The sequence below is a fragment of the Schistosoma mansoni genome (assembly GCF_000237925.1).
Source record: "Schistosoma mansoni, WGS project CABG00000000 data, supercontig 0181, strain Puerto Rico, whole genome shotgun sequence".
NCBI classification, from domain to species: Eukaryota; Metazoa; Platyhelminthes; class Trematoda; order Strigeidida; family Schistosomatidae; genus Schistosoma; species Schistosoma mansoni.
In genome coordinates this window covers 489716-508059 of record NW_017386065.1, presented here as the reverse complement: position 1 = coordinate 508059, position 18344 = coordinate 489716, and positions in this window count along the sequence as shown.

Sequence of the window (18344 nt, the reverse complement as noted above, 5' to 3'; positions counted from 1 at the left end):
CTCCAACCACCTCATTGTTAAGTCGGCTTTCAGAGAACTCCAACAGAGCCTCCAGAGGCTGAAAAAGAGCCCCAAAAAATCAGAGTAAGACAGAACACTATGGAGTTCCAACGTGGCATGCTACCATTGGTCAGTAGCAAAATATGTCGTTAAGTGAATTGGCTGAATTAGGATGTTGATTTAACTTAAGCAAACATCTATAAATACCCACGATTTTCTGCACAAGAATGAACCTTGCAGTAAAGCATTCTCTGTTACTCGTGTCTTCTTTCTGGTCTTCAAGTCGCTGAGTAGTGCTAGCCCTGGGGTTATCCGAATAGCGTTCAACCTAAGAGATTTATCGCTCATATTAGAAAATGGCAAACATGTTATATTGTAGATCATACTACAGTTTATTCTATGAGATATAATAAGATGTATAAATTACCAGATAAGTATGATAGTCGTCATCTCTCTGTAATCAATTATTCGTCAATACTAATCACTAAATTTATCCACAAGTTACCAGTTAAACTTTATTTCGTGTAAATTGATCACATTGATTGATTGATTGATTTCTACAGGCATATTAATTCGTAGCAAACTTTGTCAATTTATGACCAAACATCAGTCGTGAACCGAATAACTCTGTGTAACCTTGTGTGACTAAGAAGCATCATTTTCACATATAACCTGATAATTAAATCTTAGGAAGGGTTTATGTGGAGATTTAGGAATTTTATAGTTAAGATCATGAGTCAATTGAGGCTAGACCACCATCGAAAACCTGGATGCACTGGACGGCCGTTTCGTCCTATTATGGGACTCCTCAGCAGTGCGCATCCACGAACTCGCTCTCGCGAGATTCGAACCCAGGACCTACCAGTCCTGGGCAGCACCTATAGTGGTCATCAAGAAAGCAAACGGCACCTTACGAATATGTGCTGATTTTTCTACAGGTCTAAATGCAGCCCTTGAACAACATCACTATCCCTTACCAGTTCCGGCAGATTTCTTTACGATGCTGAATGGGGGAAAATTCTTCTCAAAACTGGATCTCGCTGATGCTTATTTGCAAGTTGAAGTAGACGAAGCATCTAGGGAGCTGCTTACTATCGACACTCACCGTGGATTATTTCAGTACAACCGTTTACCATTCGAAGTCAAGACTGCACCATCTATTTTCCAACAATTAATGGATACTATCTTATCGAGCATCCCGGGAGTCTCGGCTTACCTTGACGACATTCTAATTGTTGCCGCAACGTTAGAACAGCTACATGAACGAACGACATCGGTACTGAAACGCATTAGTGAAAACGGGTTCCGGTTACGACCTGAGAAATGCCAGTTTTTATTACGGTCCGTAAAGTATTTGGGGTTTATTTTTGATGCTGACGGCCGCAGACCGGATCCTGAAAATGTCCAAGCGATAAGACAGATGCCCACGCCCACGAATATCTCCGCACTGCGTTCCTTCATGGGACTGGTCTCTTACTATGCCGCGTTCGTCCCTTCAATGCATGCCATTCGTGCCCCACTGAATGGCCTACTGAGCAAGAACAGTACGTGGAACTGGACTAAAGAGTGTGACACAGCATTCTGTAAACTGAAGTCCATCATCAGCTCGGAATTGTTATTAACGCACTACGATCCATGCATGCCAATCATTGTAGCTGCAGATGCCTCAGCGTATGGCTTAGGAGCCGTCATTTCTCATCAGTTTCCAGACGCATCAGAGAAGGCTGTCCTGCACGCATCCCGAACACTGACCCCGGCAGAAAGGAAGTATAGTCAGATAGAGAAGGAGGCTCTCGCCCTGGTGTTTGCGGTGCGGCGGTTCCACAAATTTTTGTACGGTCAGAGGTTCACACTCCTTACGGATCACAAGCCCCTTCTCGCAATTTTTGGTTCGAAATCTGGAGTCCCGGCCCACTCTGCAAACCGTCTCCAACGATGGGCTTTGATCCTCTTGGGGTATGATTTTGACATTCAGTATCGACGCACCAAACATTTTGGTCAAGCAGACGCATTGTCACGACTCATCAACGAACACTCTACGACCAATGAAGATGCCGTCATCGCTTCTATTTCGACAGAAGACCACGCGCTATGCTACATGACAACCGCTGTTCGTGCTTTGCCAGTCTTAGAATCTGAAATACAAACTGCTTCCAGAAACGACCCCATCTTTAAGAAAACGATGAACTACGTCACCAATGGCTGGCCATCAACTGAGCTTGACGGTGACATGAAGCAGCTTTACCATCGTCGTGACTCATTATGTGTCGTAAATGAATGCTTGATGTTTGGAGATAGAGTGGTCGTGCCAGAATCCCTACGACCGAGGGTGCTGAAGCAATTCCACATTGGTCATCCAGGCATAAAGCCTATGAAATCCATCGGCAGAAGCTATGCTTACTGGCCCCTCATGGACCAGCATATCGTGGATCTAGTAAACAAATGTGCTCAGTGTCAACAAGCTGCAAAGTCCAATGCGAAGGTACCGCCGGTCCCATGGCCACAGCCTGAGCATCCCTGGTCTAGGATACATATCGACTTTGCCGGTCCAGTCAACGGGACCACATATCTTGTCGTGGTCGACGCCTTCTCAAAATAGCCGGAGATTGTTCCCGTCGCTCCACCAACGACCACCAGACTCTGAAACATCTGACTGAGTTGTTCGCACGAAACGGATTACCAGAAGTGATTGTATCCGACAACGGTTCGCAGTTCACCTCGGCACAGTTCCAAGAGTTCTGCAAACGCATATCCATCAGGCATCTTCGCGCCCCACCTTACCACCCACAATCGAATGGACAAGCGGAAAGGTTCGTGGATACGTTCAAGAGGGCTCTGATTAAGTCAAAAGGGGAGGGAACGCCAGTATAAACACTGCAGAATTTTTTATTTGCCTACAGAACGACCCCCAACGACACGCTGCCGGAGCAGAGGTCCCTATCAGAGATCCTCATGGGAAGACGGCTGAGGACCATCCACAACTTGATGCTGCCGAAATCCACACCACCACTAGTACAAACCACGTCCCGGAAGCTACACACGTACAACGTTGGATACCCAGTATTCGCTCGGGACTACAGAGCAAATCGTGATCCTTGGATCGAAGCACGTGCGGTTAGACGGGTGGGAGAAGTCATGTATGAGGTTGAGGTAGGAACGGACAGATGGACCAGACATCGAAATCAACTACGCAAGCGGTTAACACCAGAGCGCCCATTGACCGAAGTAAAGATTCCGCTGGACTTACTATTGGATACATTTAATCTGCCGGCAGTCCCAACGCATGAAGAAGCACAATAGGTCGATCTACGGTCCCGAAGATGGTCACTGCGCCAACGGCGACCGACAGTTAGAATGCAGGTGGACCCAAAGAATGTCCGTTACTAAAAAGGGGAGGTGTTGGGGATGTCAAATCCCCAGAACTTACTTGGTAAATGGCTTAATCTTGTAGTTTTATTTTGAAAATTTGAATTTAGCTGTTTTCGCGCCAAAAGCGCTCTTTTTACCTTCACGTCATATTTCCCACCTGTAAACTATCTTAACCGCTATTGGTCCATTGTTTCTTTATGTGTGCTATTTACTAATGATGCTCAAGGACAATTTGTTACTGTATAAATGCGCTTTACTTTTCGCCTTATTTGATTGCTTGTACTCGGCTGCTTACGGAATACATACATATTCCCCTACTTGCCTTGGACTTCTTCATCTAGTTAGGGGGGCCTGGGACAATCGATTAGAATAGCTTATCGTGTCATTGTGTCATTGGGTTTCGTTCGTTACTGCGGAATCGATTTAGTATCAAGCATAACAGTCGCAGAAATAAAGTCGACAGTTCCGGATATTTCATTCTGTATCAGACATTGTTTGTTAACATCATGTTTCATTGATAAGTATTGAACAAAACATGCCTAATTAACTTGGGTTCTCAACGCTGTGGTTTTGTTTAGAATTGAACTTGCATCGGTAAGTAGTAAGATTAGGTGGGGAGTAGAGAGTGTAAAAAATCTAAGAGCCTCCTTATCGATGTTATGCATTTTAGATTTGCTTCGACCATAATTTATTGTTTTTCAAATGATTGTATGGGTTATGGCTTGAACACACTGTAGTGCTGGTGAAACTGGAACATTCTGATAACAAAAGAAAATCCTTATTTTTATAAGGTAGATTAAATTGAAGAAACCAATTTGATGAAAATTTATGAAAGGCACCTGCTTCTTGTGTTGGAGTTGATGGTGCACAGCATAGTTGTCCATCTTATCTCATAAATTTAATGATTGTACGGATAATGAAAGCATTTTCAGGCATTATCTAAAGATTGACGAAGACAGTTGTGATTTGGTGACTTCTCTTTGTAAGTAACTGATGAAAAATGGCGAAGTACAATGAATTCATATTATTTTAATGCATCAACTATTCTTGCTTTATTAGAATATAGAAATGGTAGGAGTTTGTGTTAGTCGATATTCTATATTATATTTGAACTTCGCATATTGTTCGTCTTGATAATAACGTCTCGATAACGCCCCGACGATGTACAAATCAGAAGGCGGTTACGAAGTGATGATTGTGTTTATTATTGAACTACGCTCAGATATTCAAAGCAGTAGTACCGTAAATCAAGTGAGTGAGCGTGTGATTCTAATGAGCAAGCACGTGAGTCAGAGAGTTAGTGAACAGGATTAGTATATACGTATATATACATAGTGAAATGACTCAATCATCAAATCAATTAAATGATTAACAGTAATGCTAGCAAAATGTATATATGTGTAGGCATTAAACAATGCTCAAGCATACTTCATAAATGTACAATAAAATAAATAGATTGTTGTTGTACGAATGACTCTGTCTGTTAAATAAGTTAGCAATAAGTATTAACCAAGTTAAACATGAACAAACTCAATTGTACCTGAGTTTCTATAGTATGTAAGAAAACTGTGAATATTGACAAATCAAAATATCTTATTGAATCTAACGCTTTACATAATTTTCATCATAAAATGAATCATATTTGGTTATTTATAACGCTAGTACATCATATATTTTACATCAACTCCGTCTAATGATTGTTCAGTAGAACCAACATAATATTCACTATCTTGCAGATAAGCAGAGCTTTGATATCATTATTCCAAATAATGGGCAGCTCAGGAGACACTGCGTGATATAATGCATTCACATTAGTCTGAAGCGTTGATTATTCATGCTTTAGTAGAGTTTATAAATCAGATGAGTTGTATGAAACTTGAGAAAATATGTGCCTCAAACTGTTACAACACGTCATTATGGTCATGAAACGAACAACATATAGTAATAGATAAGTAATAAAAAAGGTACACTTTAGTGAAAGTATTCCACGTGTAATCAATCAGCAGATATTTGTTACATCCATAGCTGTGCTTTGACAAATAAATATGAATATCCTCAGTCTGCATAGATGAGTGATACGAGTACGAATCACACAGAGAGTATTAGTTTCTTCGGAAGTGAGGGTATATGTCACTAAGTTTTAGTAAACAACATGAAATTTAGCTCCATTGATTTCTGCTGACAGACTACAAACATCGAACATTCTCTAACATAATCAAAATATCTTTCAAATAACATCAACTAAATGTATGAATTTGAAGTTGTTGAAACAGACCAAGCGGGCAGGAAATTTAAGTATTTATGTACAAATGCAAAATCTGATTGATCAACAAACTCATCATTGACAACATGAAACACGTACCAGGATATTGACTTTTACTGACCATGTATGACCATGCCCTGTCTTTTCATTTATCACAATTTTATGTTCATTTTAAAACAAAATTCGCTTCGTTGGCTTTATTTTCACATCCTCAATATGTTATTCATGTCTACCTTTTTTCCTTTTCAATATACTGTAAGTTTTAATTACGTCACAGAAACAGATAAAGTTTATCAAATCAAATGCCATACTTGTTATGACTTTGGTTTAGATAGGACTCGGCGCCCGACAGTCCGGTATATAGTTTGATATTACATTTGCAAAGATTATTTCATAACAGAAATGCTTCCTGTCGATAAAATCCACTTCAATTCAATTTCAAAATTAAGAAGACGTTCAAAGTAAAATGATGTTTTCTGATGCAATCGATCGTCTGTGAAATCTAATGACGTTCACCTAACTATGATATCCAACTTCAATCAATAATTAACACAAAAATACATTTGGTCAAACGGGAAATGATAAAAAATAAACAGCATACTGTTGATAAAGATTTATGTACATCAAAATATTAACAAAAACATTTGACTCAATTTTCGATTAAATATGAAAATGAGGATTAATAGTAGGCTCAGTACAAATAAAGTGGTTGCACAAAATTATCAAACAAAATCAAACTTATTGAAGTTAAGCTTAATGGAATTAAATTGGAACAGGCAAAAGTGGAAATTACGCAGTATTCAATTACTGGACAAATAATGACATCCATAGCTGCTTCTTGAACAATAAATATGCACATGTCTGTTCTACTAGAGGTCAGTTGCGGTTCGTGTGACCAGGTAGTTAATGCTCATTTCGCAAAGATGAGTTATATAAGTTTGAATCACACGAGGTTAAATGGTTTCTTAAGAAGTGATGGAACGTTTCACTTACTTGTACCCACCACTATAACACATAGCTTCACCGATTACAGGCACCGAATATTCTCTAACACATTCAAGTGGTTATCTCAATAATATCAACTAAATATATTAGTTTAAAGATGTTCAGATAGACGTGGCTGGCAGACTTGATAAATATTCCTTTACAAATGTTTCCCGAAAGAGAAATTCATTCCAATTCTGTTGCAAAATGAGGACCAGTTTCAATGTCAGATGATGGTTTATAATGTATTCAATCTCTCATAAAATCGGATAACATTCACCTCACCATGATATCCAACTTCAATCAATATTTAACACAAACAAACATTTAGTCAAAAGTCAAATGTATTTGTCCAAAATATTTGGTAACGCTGAGTTAATCTGTCACAGTGATTGATACAGAATGTGACACAAAACGTCATGTGGATTACGCCATCATTTGATTGTTAGCGGACTAATTGTCGAAAAGCATTGAGCGTATTACTTAGTCGAGTCTGAAAACGTGAAACTAGATAATTCAAAACGCTAAGTATTACTGGACGTATTAGAATTTAGATGATGGATGACTTCAATGTTTATTCATAGCTGAATCAAGACCGTCTATGAATTAATTAACAAACTATCAGTTTTCAGTTAATTTGACTTAAGTAAAGTAGTCATCATATGTAAACTGAAAATTTCATTCACCTTTGTTCTGTGTGTGTCAGTGATTATCAGTCATATGAATGGAATAATAGAAATTGGCATTCCTTAATGTATTGAACATTCATATCACGCCCACTATACAAAAGAAAATGTCACATAATTTGATTGATTAGAGAAAAGCTGGTGATGAACAACAAGGAAGTGCATTCATTGATATTTCAACAATGAAATAACTGAGGTTAACAGACAGGTCATACTCCCAGATAATGTACACCATTATTTTCACTGTTGTTAGTCTTTGAAAACTGATTCTTATGTGAAAATGCATACTAGGTTGAAAGAATTCGATTCAGTTTGATAAATAAATGTGATATTCCAACACATATTGTTGACTGGTTTGTCAAGTAACTTTAGTCGGTGTTGATAGTTTTGAGAGAACGAAAAAAGCACTTTTTGTATTCAAGTTATACATATATTGTTCATCGTGAATAATTTGTTCCCTTTGAACAACGCTATATGCAAAACCACTACAACCATAATTTCTCGTTTTCAAACTCATTGTTACCTCGAGTAATGTAGATGTGTAAAAGATGAGTATCTAGTTTTCAAAATAGGAAAGACGAAATACAAACAATAAATGATAACCATAATGGAACAGAAATCAGGCATCACTGTCTCTCCGTTTATCACTAATTGACATTATCAATTAACAAAGTTTCAATGAAATTCCCCAAAAGTGTTCTACGGGTGATATTAAGCTTATCATTAGTTGTTCCTTCAGCACATATTATCTCTGATGATTACTTGAGCGCCTCTAAGCGTCGGTTGATTCTTAAGATAGTCCTGGATGGGCAGCTTGTTGAAGTAAACTATTAAGAATACTGCTAAAATGAATGTGTTTTCCGATTTTCTGGATTGTCTGTTTCCTAAATACAAGACGTCATATTTCCTTTTAATTCCATTTCCTGTAATCAAACATTCCTCGCAACTGTGAGAGTCCATTCAACTTCACATCCTGACTTTAGATTACAGTCAATGGATGAGATTGTTTGGTAAATTTTATTTCGACTGGTTTCTTCAATTATATTCAGCTCATCATCAACATTGGTTTCAACTGTTTCATTTGACTGGATTTTGAGGATGGAGAATAGATCGAATAACTTGTTCCACTTAGAGGAACCAAATCTGCAAATCCCAGTTTATCCAGTTTTTAATCCCATGGGATTAAGAGTTTCATTAGGTAATGGATCATCAGGGAATTCAACATCTACCATGACTGAATTTGGTTTTTGATCATGATTTAACTCATTTAACATTCTATTTTCAGAGTTGTAGGAAATTCCATCAGAAGTATGTGAATTATTACGACAAACCATATCTGGTTCAATATCATGAGAAATCCGATAAGTTTGTTGGATAAAAATTTTTGTCTCACAATGATTCTGAGTTTCATTTAACTCTGGACTGCTATGTGACGTTATACCACTTCTAAATAAAGATAACTGATCATTAGAAGCATCCATCTTAACATTACTTTCAGCGAAATGAACCATGGTATTACAAACTGACTGAATGTGTCCAGTTATACCACATTTAAAGCATTTAGAATTACGAAATATACATGAATTACATGGGTGAAACTTGCCGCAGAACATGCATTTACTAAACTCGTGCTCATCATCATGGACTGTTTCACAACTCAATGAAGTATTATCTGAATAACTTTCATTACGCATCGAACTACGACGACTATTTGAGTAAGTGGAATTCCTGATGTTCTGACAAGTCATTTTATCGGATTTTCCTTTCTTACCGCATTCGGAATTTGTATACTTTACATGATCCAACAGCAGTTGCTTGAGAGTTGCATAGGGGAGTGAAATCGGTTTGTCTGGAAGTGCCAAAATCTTTATAAGGCTGTATGCTTCTTTCCCGATGAATGTAAGGAAATGGGCCACAATATTGATGATGCAACGGATATTCTAGTTTTACAACTAGATACCAGTAGCACCTTCTATATTCGATTGTTCCCAGTCAGATAGAAATCAGAAGTCAGACGAGAAGAGGTAGGAAAGATATATTTGATTCGTTACCAATATATCGAGGACCTTTTCTATAAGCTGGCTAATGAAACGTAGGAGCTGTGTCCCACGCCGTGTTGAAACGTGATCTGGTGCGGTTGCATGACCGAAAGCCTTCAGCTAAACAAGTCCACTTAAACAACGTGGTCAGCATCCAATGTCGAACACTTAATGAGCTATTGATTTTGGGGAATTATTTACAGCTACAGATCACTCCCCCCCTAGTGAGGTAGTGATGCCCCTAAGACGTGACCAGCCAGAAGTTTAAACCCAACGAGTTTGTCGTTGGTAAACACTCTTCTGATAGCTTGCTTCGTTTAGCAGCGTCTGGTCGTCTTTCCTTAAACTATGGGACCAAAATGTACAACATAGCGATAAAGAAATATAGTACAATGAAAATTTCCTGTTCCTTGCGAAATTTCGTCGTTCTTTTCCAGCCGTCCTGGAAAAGAGGAAAAATAGAACGTGTGAGTGCATGTCAAAAATACACTCGTACTTGCGTAGGGACACAAGATGAGCGGGAAAAAAAAGAATAAACTAATACACTTACAAAAAGCGTAAGAACGATCGAAAAAAGGTTTTCTTTTGGGTTTTTTATGTATAAAAATATATATATACGCTCAAAAAAAATAATAATGTTTTTTTTTGTTTTTTTTTATATAAATAAAAAAATGAGCATATTAAAAAAAATTTATAATAAACTATGAAAGGGTAATTCAAGATAAAGCTTATGTCCTACGTGCGATATTCGTTAAGATGTTCTGGAAATCTTACTCGTCTTCCAGAACGCGTTGTTTTAGGTTTATTCATTGTCGTTGGCGAAGTATCAAGTTTTGTGTCGGTTGCCGTGTAGGGTACTACAAGTGTAGTAGCTGTGTCGTTTGCTTGTTCCGAAGGAAATTCGACGTAGCTAGAGTTCCCTTCTAGGTACGCAGCTTTGAGTCGATCGATACTGATGCTATCTTTCATAGCGTTCTTATCGACTACATAGTACTTAGGTTCGCGTTGAAGAACTTTGAAGGGTCCTTCGTATGCTGATTTGAGGGGTCGTCGATGCGAGTCTCGACGAACGAAGATGTGTGTACTATGTCGTAATTCGGTTTGAACGAAAACATCAGTTGATTGAGGTCGAGTGTGAGCATGTTTAACTGAACGCATAGCGTTTGTAAGCCTACTCGTGTAAGAGTTTAGATCCATGTTCAATGAAGAAGCTGAAGGATCCACGAATTCTCCTGGGAGTCGGAGTGTCGTTCCGTAAACGAGTTGAGATGCCGTGTATCCAATGTCAGCTTTCACTGCATTGCGGATACCTAGCAAGACGAGTGTAAGAGCGTCTGTCCACTGCGAAACGTTTGAAGCTGACAATGAGGCTTTTAATTGTCGATGAAAACGTTCTACCAATCCGTTTGCTTGTGGGTGGTAGGCGGTCGTTCGGAAGAGCGTGATTCCTAAAAGTGAGGTTAGACAACGGAAAAGTCCAGATTCGAACTGGCGTCCGCGGTCTGTAGTGATTGTGGAAGGGCAGCCGAAATTTGCTACCCATCGTTCGACGAAAGCGCGGGCCACGGTTTCAGCAGTAATGTCCTTAATCGGTACTGCTTCTGGCCATCGAGTGAAACGGTCTACGCATGTTAGGAGATATGAGTATCCGTTCGAGTCGGGTAAGGGTCCTACCAAATCTAGATGGACGCGGTCGAAACGAGCGTCAGGGGTTTTGAAAGAGCCTAAGGGACATTTGTTATGTCTTATGACTTTAGATTTCTGACAGCTTACACAGGAGCGTGCCCACTCCCTCACGTCTTTATTCATGCCAGGCCAACAAAAGCGTTCGGCTATAAGTTCGATTGTTGCACGAGCACCTGGATGAGAAAGATTGTGCAACGTATTGAAGACGTTGCGGCGATAATGTTTCGGCACGATTGGACGATCCCTACCTGTAGATGTGTCACAGAGTAAGGTTTCCTTACCCGTTACCATCTGCCTAATACTTAGTTTAAGAGTTGTCGAGGATAACTCATGCTCATGATCAATGTCTTCTTTTTGAAGCTGGGCGAGTTTAAGAAGGTCGATACCTTGGAAACTGTTCAAGGAGCTAATTCGAGACAAGGCGTCTGCGACTACATTGTTTGCTCCAGAAATATGTTGTATGTCTGAAGTAAACTGCGAAATGTAGTCGAGTTGTCGAGACTATCGCGGTGAGTACTTGTCTGAGGACGAACTTAAAGAGAATGTAAGAGGTTTGTGATCGGTAAAAAGCGTGAATTCTCTTCCTTCGATGGAATGCTGGAAATGCCGTACAGCACAATACATAGCTAGGAGTTCCCTACCGAACGTGCTGTACGTAGATTCCGCGTCTAACAACCGTCTCGAGAAAAATCCTAAAGGTTGCCACGAGTTGTTAACCCATTGTTGTAAGACTGCTCCGATTGCTGAGTCGGATGCGTCTACTGCGATACTAATGGGCGCTTGAGTGTCCTGATGAGCAAGCAGGGTTGCTTTAGCGATGTGTTCCTTAACTGTGGAGAATGCTTTACGAGCTATGTCGTCTAAACTAATTGATTTCGCATTTCCACGAAGCTGATCGGTTAACGGTTTCATTAGGGATGCGCATTTGGGTATGAACCGTTTATAGAAACTTACGAGTCCGTTAAAAGTTCGTAACTGCTTGATCGTGGTCGGTTCTGGGTAATCCAGAATGGCCGCCACTTTGCTCCTAAGTGGTCGGATGCCTTGGGCATCAATAGTGTGTCCTAAGAAGTCTAAGCAGTTAGTTCCGATTTGGCATTTCTGAATGTTGACAGTAATGCCATGCCTTTGGAGTCGATCGAAAACAATGTCCAGATGCTTGAGATGTGATTCTCTGTCCCGACTTGCTATTAGACAGTCATCAACATACGCATGTACGAAGTTGAGACCTCGGAAGACGTCGTCTATAAACCTTTGGAAGGTTTGAGCCACGTTTCTTAAACCAAAAGGCATTCGTAGAAATTCGTAAAGACCGAAGGGAGTGATGATGGCGGTCATAGGAATGTCGTCAGGTGCCATCGGTATTTGGTTATAAGCCTTAACCAAGTCAATTTTTGAAAAGACAATTGTACTTTTCAAGGTAGCTGTCAAGTCGTGAATATGAGGCAACGGGTAACGATCGGGAATGGTTTTTGCATTCAGACGCTGATAATCACCAGTTGGCCGCCAATCATTGCTGTCCTTTTTAGGGGCCATGTGCAATGGGGATTCCCATTGACTATTAGATGGTCGAATTATCCCTAGGTCCATCATGTGGTCGAATTCGTTTTTAGCTAACCTAAGCTTCTCGGGAGCGAGTCTTCGGGCTTTCGAAAATACAGGTGGTCCTGTAGTCGAGATGTGATGCGTAACATTGTTGGTTACACAAGGTAATTTCGATTGCGATTGGTATATCCCGGGGTATTTGTCGAGTACTGATTGGTACAAGGGGTCTATGGCGTGCTTAATCGTGACTGGGGATAACCTGCAACCAGAACAAGGAGTTACGCAAACGGATAACTTAGTGATTCCGTCTATTAACCTTCGTGAGTGTGTGTCGATCAGTAGATTGTAGTGTTGTAACAGGTCTATACCAATGATTGGTATAGAGACATATGCAACCACGGAAATCCAGTGTATGGGTTTGCGTAAACCCACGTTAAGGTAGACGTACCTTTTACCGTAAGTAGCGATCGGCTTTCCGTTTGCCGCCTGTAAACTTAAAACAGACTCGCGAAGTCTGTCGTCGAGATTTGCTGGAAGAACGCTAACTTCTGCGCCAGTGTCGACGAGGTAGCGAACTTTCGTAGTCACATCCGTGACGTATAAGAGGCGGCTGTGTTCGCCGGCTACGGTTGCCGTTAACGTATGCCGGCTGGGAAGTTTCCCGAACTGTTTTCGTGTCACTCGATTTGGGGGTCGGATAATTGCAGGGCTTCCTGCAATTTCTGGAGGATTTACCGTACTGGTTGTGATACCAGCACCAGTCGGGGTTGTCTGTCTCTCGACCACGAGAGACAGATCTCTTACGTGAAACGCTCCTACGTGAGGATTTTGACCGACTACGGTCATTACGAACTCTAAGATATCTTGCAAGCGTGTGACATAGTTCGGCCATGTCAGTCGAGGTCGATTGGGGTTTTTCTTTGATGGAAAAAACCTCGGCCTTAGAAAATTTGGTGATTTCCAAGATTCGATCGGCAGATGCAGCTAGTTCATCTATGGCATTGTTTTGAAATGAAACAAGCACTGCCTGCACCTGCTGAGGGAGTTTAGACAAGAAAAGTTGTCTAAATAGGCCATCATCGAAAGTTCGTTGGCCAATGACTTCTCTCATTCTAAGCAACATGTCCGTAGCAGAACCATGTTGTAAGTCGATATTGTTAAGGAGTTGGTCTAACCGTTGTCGATCAGTTAGGTCTCCGCGTTTTAAAATCGATAGTTTAAGCGTTTCGTAAGGTTCGGGAACATCACTAGTAAACATACTAGGTGTTGCGTACCTGTTAAACTCGCGCGGTAACGCCTTAACTACCGCGAGGAAACGTGTGCGCGAGTCCGTGATTCCGTGCATGCAAAAATCGGCTTCTGCATAGCAGAACCAGGACTCGATATTGTCGGGCCAAAATGGCGTTAACTGAATCGAAATAGGGGGAATAGACTTTAACTTAAAAACCTTGGGTGAGTGTTCCGTCATAGTAATATAGATAACGAAAATTGTCTAATTAAAAATATATATCCGAGAAAAAAAATTCGCGAAAAAAGTATATCACAATATATAAAATTCAAATAAAGAATAACAATGAATAATAATATTCAAAAATGGGACAGACTCACAGTATATTGACTTGGTGTACCAGATCACGTCGGTCTCACCAATGATGATGCAACGGATATTCTAGTTTTACAACTAGATACCAGTAGCACCTTCTATATTCGATTGTTCCCAGTCAGATAGAAATCAGAAGTCAGACGAGAAGAGGTAGGAAAGATATATTTGATTCGTTACCAATATATCGAGGACCTTTTCTATAAGCTGGCTAATGAAACGTAGGAGCTGTGTCCCACGCCGTGTTGAAACGTGATCTGGTGCGGTTGCATGACCGAAAGCCTTCAGCTAAACAAGTCCACTTAAACAACGTGGTCAGCATCCAATGTCGAACACTTAATGAGCTATTGATTTTGGGGAATTATTTACAGCTACAGATCACTCCCCCCCTAGTGAGGTAGTGATGCCCCTAAGACGTGACCAGCCAGAAGTTTAAACCCAACGAGTTTGTCGTTGGTAAACACTCTTCTGATAGCTTGCTTCGTTTAGCAGCGTCTGGTCGTCTTTCCTTAAACTATGGGACCAAAATGTACAACATAGCGATAAAGAAATATAGTACAATGAAAATTTCCTGTTCCTTGCGAAATTTCGTCGTTCTTTTCCAGCCGTCCTGGAAAAGAGGAAAAATAGAACGTGTGAGTGCATGTCAAAAATACACTCGTACTTGCGTAGGGACACAAGATGAGCGGGAAAAAAAAGAATAAACTAATACACTTACAAAAAGCGTAAGAACGATCGAAAAAAGGTTTTCTTTTGGGTTTTTTATGTATAAAAATATATATATACGCTCAAAAAAAATAATAATGTTTTTTTTTGTTTTTTTTTATATAAATAAAAAAATGAGCATATTAAAAAAAATTTATAATAAACTATGAAAGGGTAATTCAAGATAAAGCTTATGTCCTACGTGCGATATTCGTTAAGATGTTCTGGAAATCTTACTCGTCTTCCAGAACGCGTTGTTTTAGGTTTATTCATTGTCGTTGGCGAAGTATCAAGTTTTGTGTCGGTTGCCGTGTAGGGTACTACAAGTGTAGTAGCTGTGTCGTTTGCTTGTTCCGAAGGAAATTCGACGTAGCTAGAGTTCCCTTCTAGGTACGCAGCTTTGAGTCGATCGATACTGATGCTATCTTTCATAGCGTTCTTATCGACTACATAGTACTTAGGTTCGCGTTGAAGAACTTTGAAGGGTCCTTCGTATGCTGATTTGAGGGGTCGTCGATGCGAGTCTCGACGAACGAAGATGTGTGTACTATGTCGTAATTCGGTTTGAACGAAAACATCAGTTGATTGAGGTCGAGTGTGAGCATGTTTAACTGAACGCATAGCGTTTGTAAGCCTACTCGTGTAAGAGTTTAGATCCATGTTCAATGAAGAAGCTGAAGGATCCACGAATTCTCCTGGGAGTCGGAGTGTCGTTCCGTAAACGAGTTGAGATGCCGTGTATCCAATGTCAGCTTTCACTGCATTGCGGATACCTAGCAAGACGAGTGTAAGAGCGTCTGTCCACTGCGAAACGTTTGAAGCTGACAATGAGGCTTTTAATTGTCGATGAAAACGTTCTACCAATCCGTTTGCTTGTGGGTGGTAGGCGGTCGTTCGGAAGAGCGTGATTCCTAAAAGTGAGGTTAGACAACGGAAAAGTCCAGATTCGAACTGGCGTCCGCGGTCTGTAGTGATTGTGGAAGGGCAGCCGAAATTTGCTACCCATCGTTCGACGAAAGCGCGGGCCACGGTTTCAGCAGTAATGTCCTTAATCGGTACTACTTCTGGCCATCGAGTGAAACGGTCTACGCATGTTAGGAGATATGAGTATCCGTTCGAGTCGGGTAAGGGTCCTACCAAATCTAGATGGACGCGGTCGAAACGAGCGTCAGGGGTTTTGAAAGAGCCTAAGGGACATTTGTTATGTCTTATGACTTTAGATTTCTGACAGCTTACACAGGAGCGTGCCCACTCCCTCACGTCTTTATTCATGCCAGGCCAACAAAAGCGTTCGGCTATAAGTTCGATTGTTGCACGAGCACCTGGATGAGAAAGATTGTGCAACGTATTGAAGACGTTGCGGCGATAATGTTTCGGCACGATTGGACGATCCCTACCTGTAGATGTGTCACAGAGTAAGGTTTCCTTACCCGTTACCATCTGCCTAATACTTAGTTTAAGAGTTGTCGAGGATAACTCATGCTCATGATCAATGTCTTCTTTTTGAAGCTGGGCGAGTTTAAGAAGGTCGATACCTTGGAAACTGTTCAAGGAGCTAATTCGAGACAAGGCGTCTGCGACTACATTGTTTGCTCCAGAAATATGTTGTATGTCTGAAGTAAACTGCGAAATGTAGTCGAGTTGTCGAGACTATCGCGGTGAGTACTTGTCTGAGGACGAACTTAAAGAGAATGTAAGAGGTTTGTGATCGGTAAAAAGCGTGAATTCTCTTCCTTCGATGGAATGCTGGAAATGCCGTACAGCACAATACATAGCTAGGAGTTCCCTACCGAACGTGCTGTACGTAGATTCCGCGTCTAACAACCGTCTCGAGAAAAATCCTAAAGGTTGCCACGAGTTGTTAACCCATTGTTGTAAGACTGCTCCGATTGCCGAGTCGGATGCGTCTACTGCGATACTAATGGGCGCTTGAGTGTCCTGATGAGCAAGCAGGGTTGCTTTAGCGATGTGTTCCTTAACTGTGGAGAATGCTTTACGAGCTATGTCGTCTAAACTAATTGATTTCGCATTTCCACGAAGCTGATCGGTTAACGGTTTCATTAGGGATGCGCATTTGGGTATGAACCGTTTATAGAAACTTACGAGTCCGTTAAAAGTTCGTAACTGCTTGATCGTGGTCGGTTCTGGGTAATCCAGAATGGCCGCCACTTTGCTCCTAAGTGGTCGGATGCCTTGGGCATCAATAGTGTGTCCTAAGAAGTCTAAGCAGTTAGTTCCGATTTGGCATTTCTGAATGTTGACAGTAATGCCATGCCTTTGGAGTCGATCGAAAACAATGTCCAGATGCTTGAGATGTGATTCTCTGTCCCGACTTGCTATTAGACAGTCATCAACATACGCATGTACGAAGTTGAGACCTCGGAAGACGTCGTCTATAAACCTTTGGAAGGTTTGAGCCACGTTTCTTAAACCAAAAGGCATTCGTAGAAATTCGTAAAGACCGAAGGGAGTGATGATGGCGGTCATAGGAATGTCGTCAGGTGCCATCGGTATTTGGTTATAAGCCTTAACCAAGTCAATTTTTGAAAAGACAGTTGTACTTTTCAAGGTAGCTGTCAAGTCGTGAATATGAGGCAACGGGTAACGATCGGGAATGGTTTTTGCATTCAGACGCTGATAATCACCAGTTGGCCGCCAATCATTGCTGTCCTTTTTAGGGGCCATGTGCAATGGGGATTCCCATTGACTATTAGATGGTCGAATTATCCCTAGGTCCATCATGTGGTCGAATTCGTTTTTAGCTAACCTAAGCTTCTCGGGAGCGAGTCTTCGGGCTTTCGAAAATACAGGTGGTCCTGTAGTCGAGATGTGATGCGTAACATTGTTGGTTACACAAGGTAATTTCGATTGCGATTGGTATATCCCGGGGTATTTGTCGAGTACTGATTGGTACAAGGGGTCTATGGCGTGCTTAATCGTGACTGGGGATAACCTGCAACCAGAACAAGGAGTTACGCAAACGGATAACTTAGTGATTCCGTCTATTAACCTTCGTGAGTGTGTGTCGATCAGTAGATTGTAGTGTTGTAACAGGTCTATACCAATGATTGGTATAGAGACAGATTAAAGCACATGTACTGGTTATTGACTTTCTGGTGTTCAAGGACTGGCGAGTAAACAGCAATGCTTGGAGACGCTCCTCCCACAAAAAGGTGGAACAACTGCCTATACAACAATCGTGGTCTACCTGATAATTATGTAGATTCAGATTTCTTGTCTGAATTAAAAGAAAACCGTTAGTTGCAATTAATAAATTTGGTAATAATTAGTGTTTCTACCCAAACTTCGAGCACGTAATGTTATAATCGCTGCTGGCAGCATTTATCAACAACTCTGTTGGTATGTTCTATTCATCTCTACCTTAGTACAGTTTGTCTTTGCTTGTAATTATCTATTTTTACTACTATTCGGTTGGATTTCTCCACAGCATCTCAATGTTTACCTTT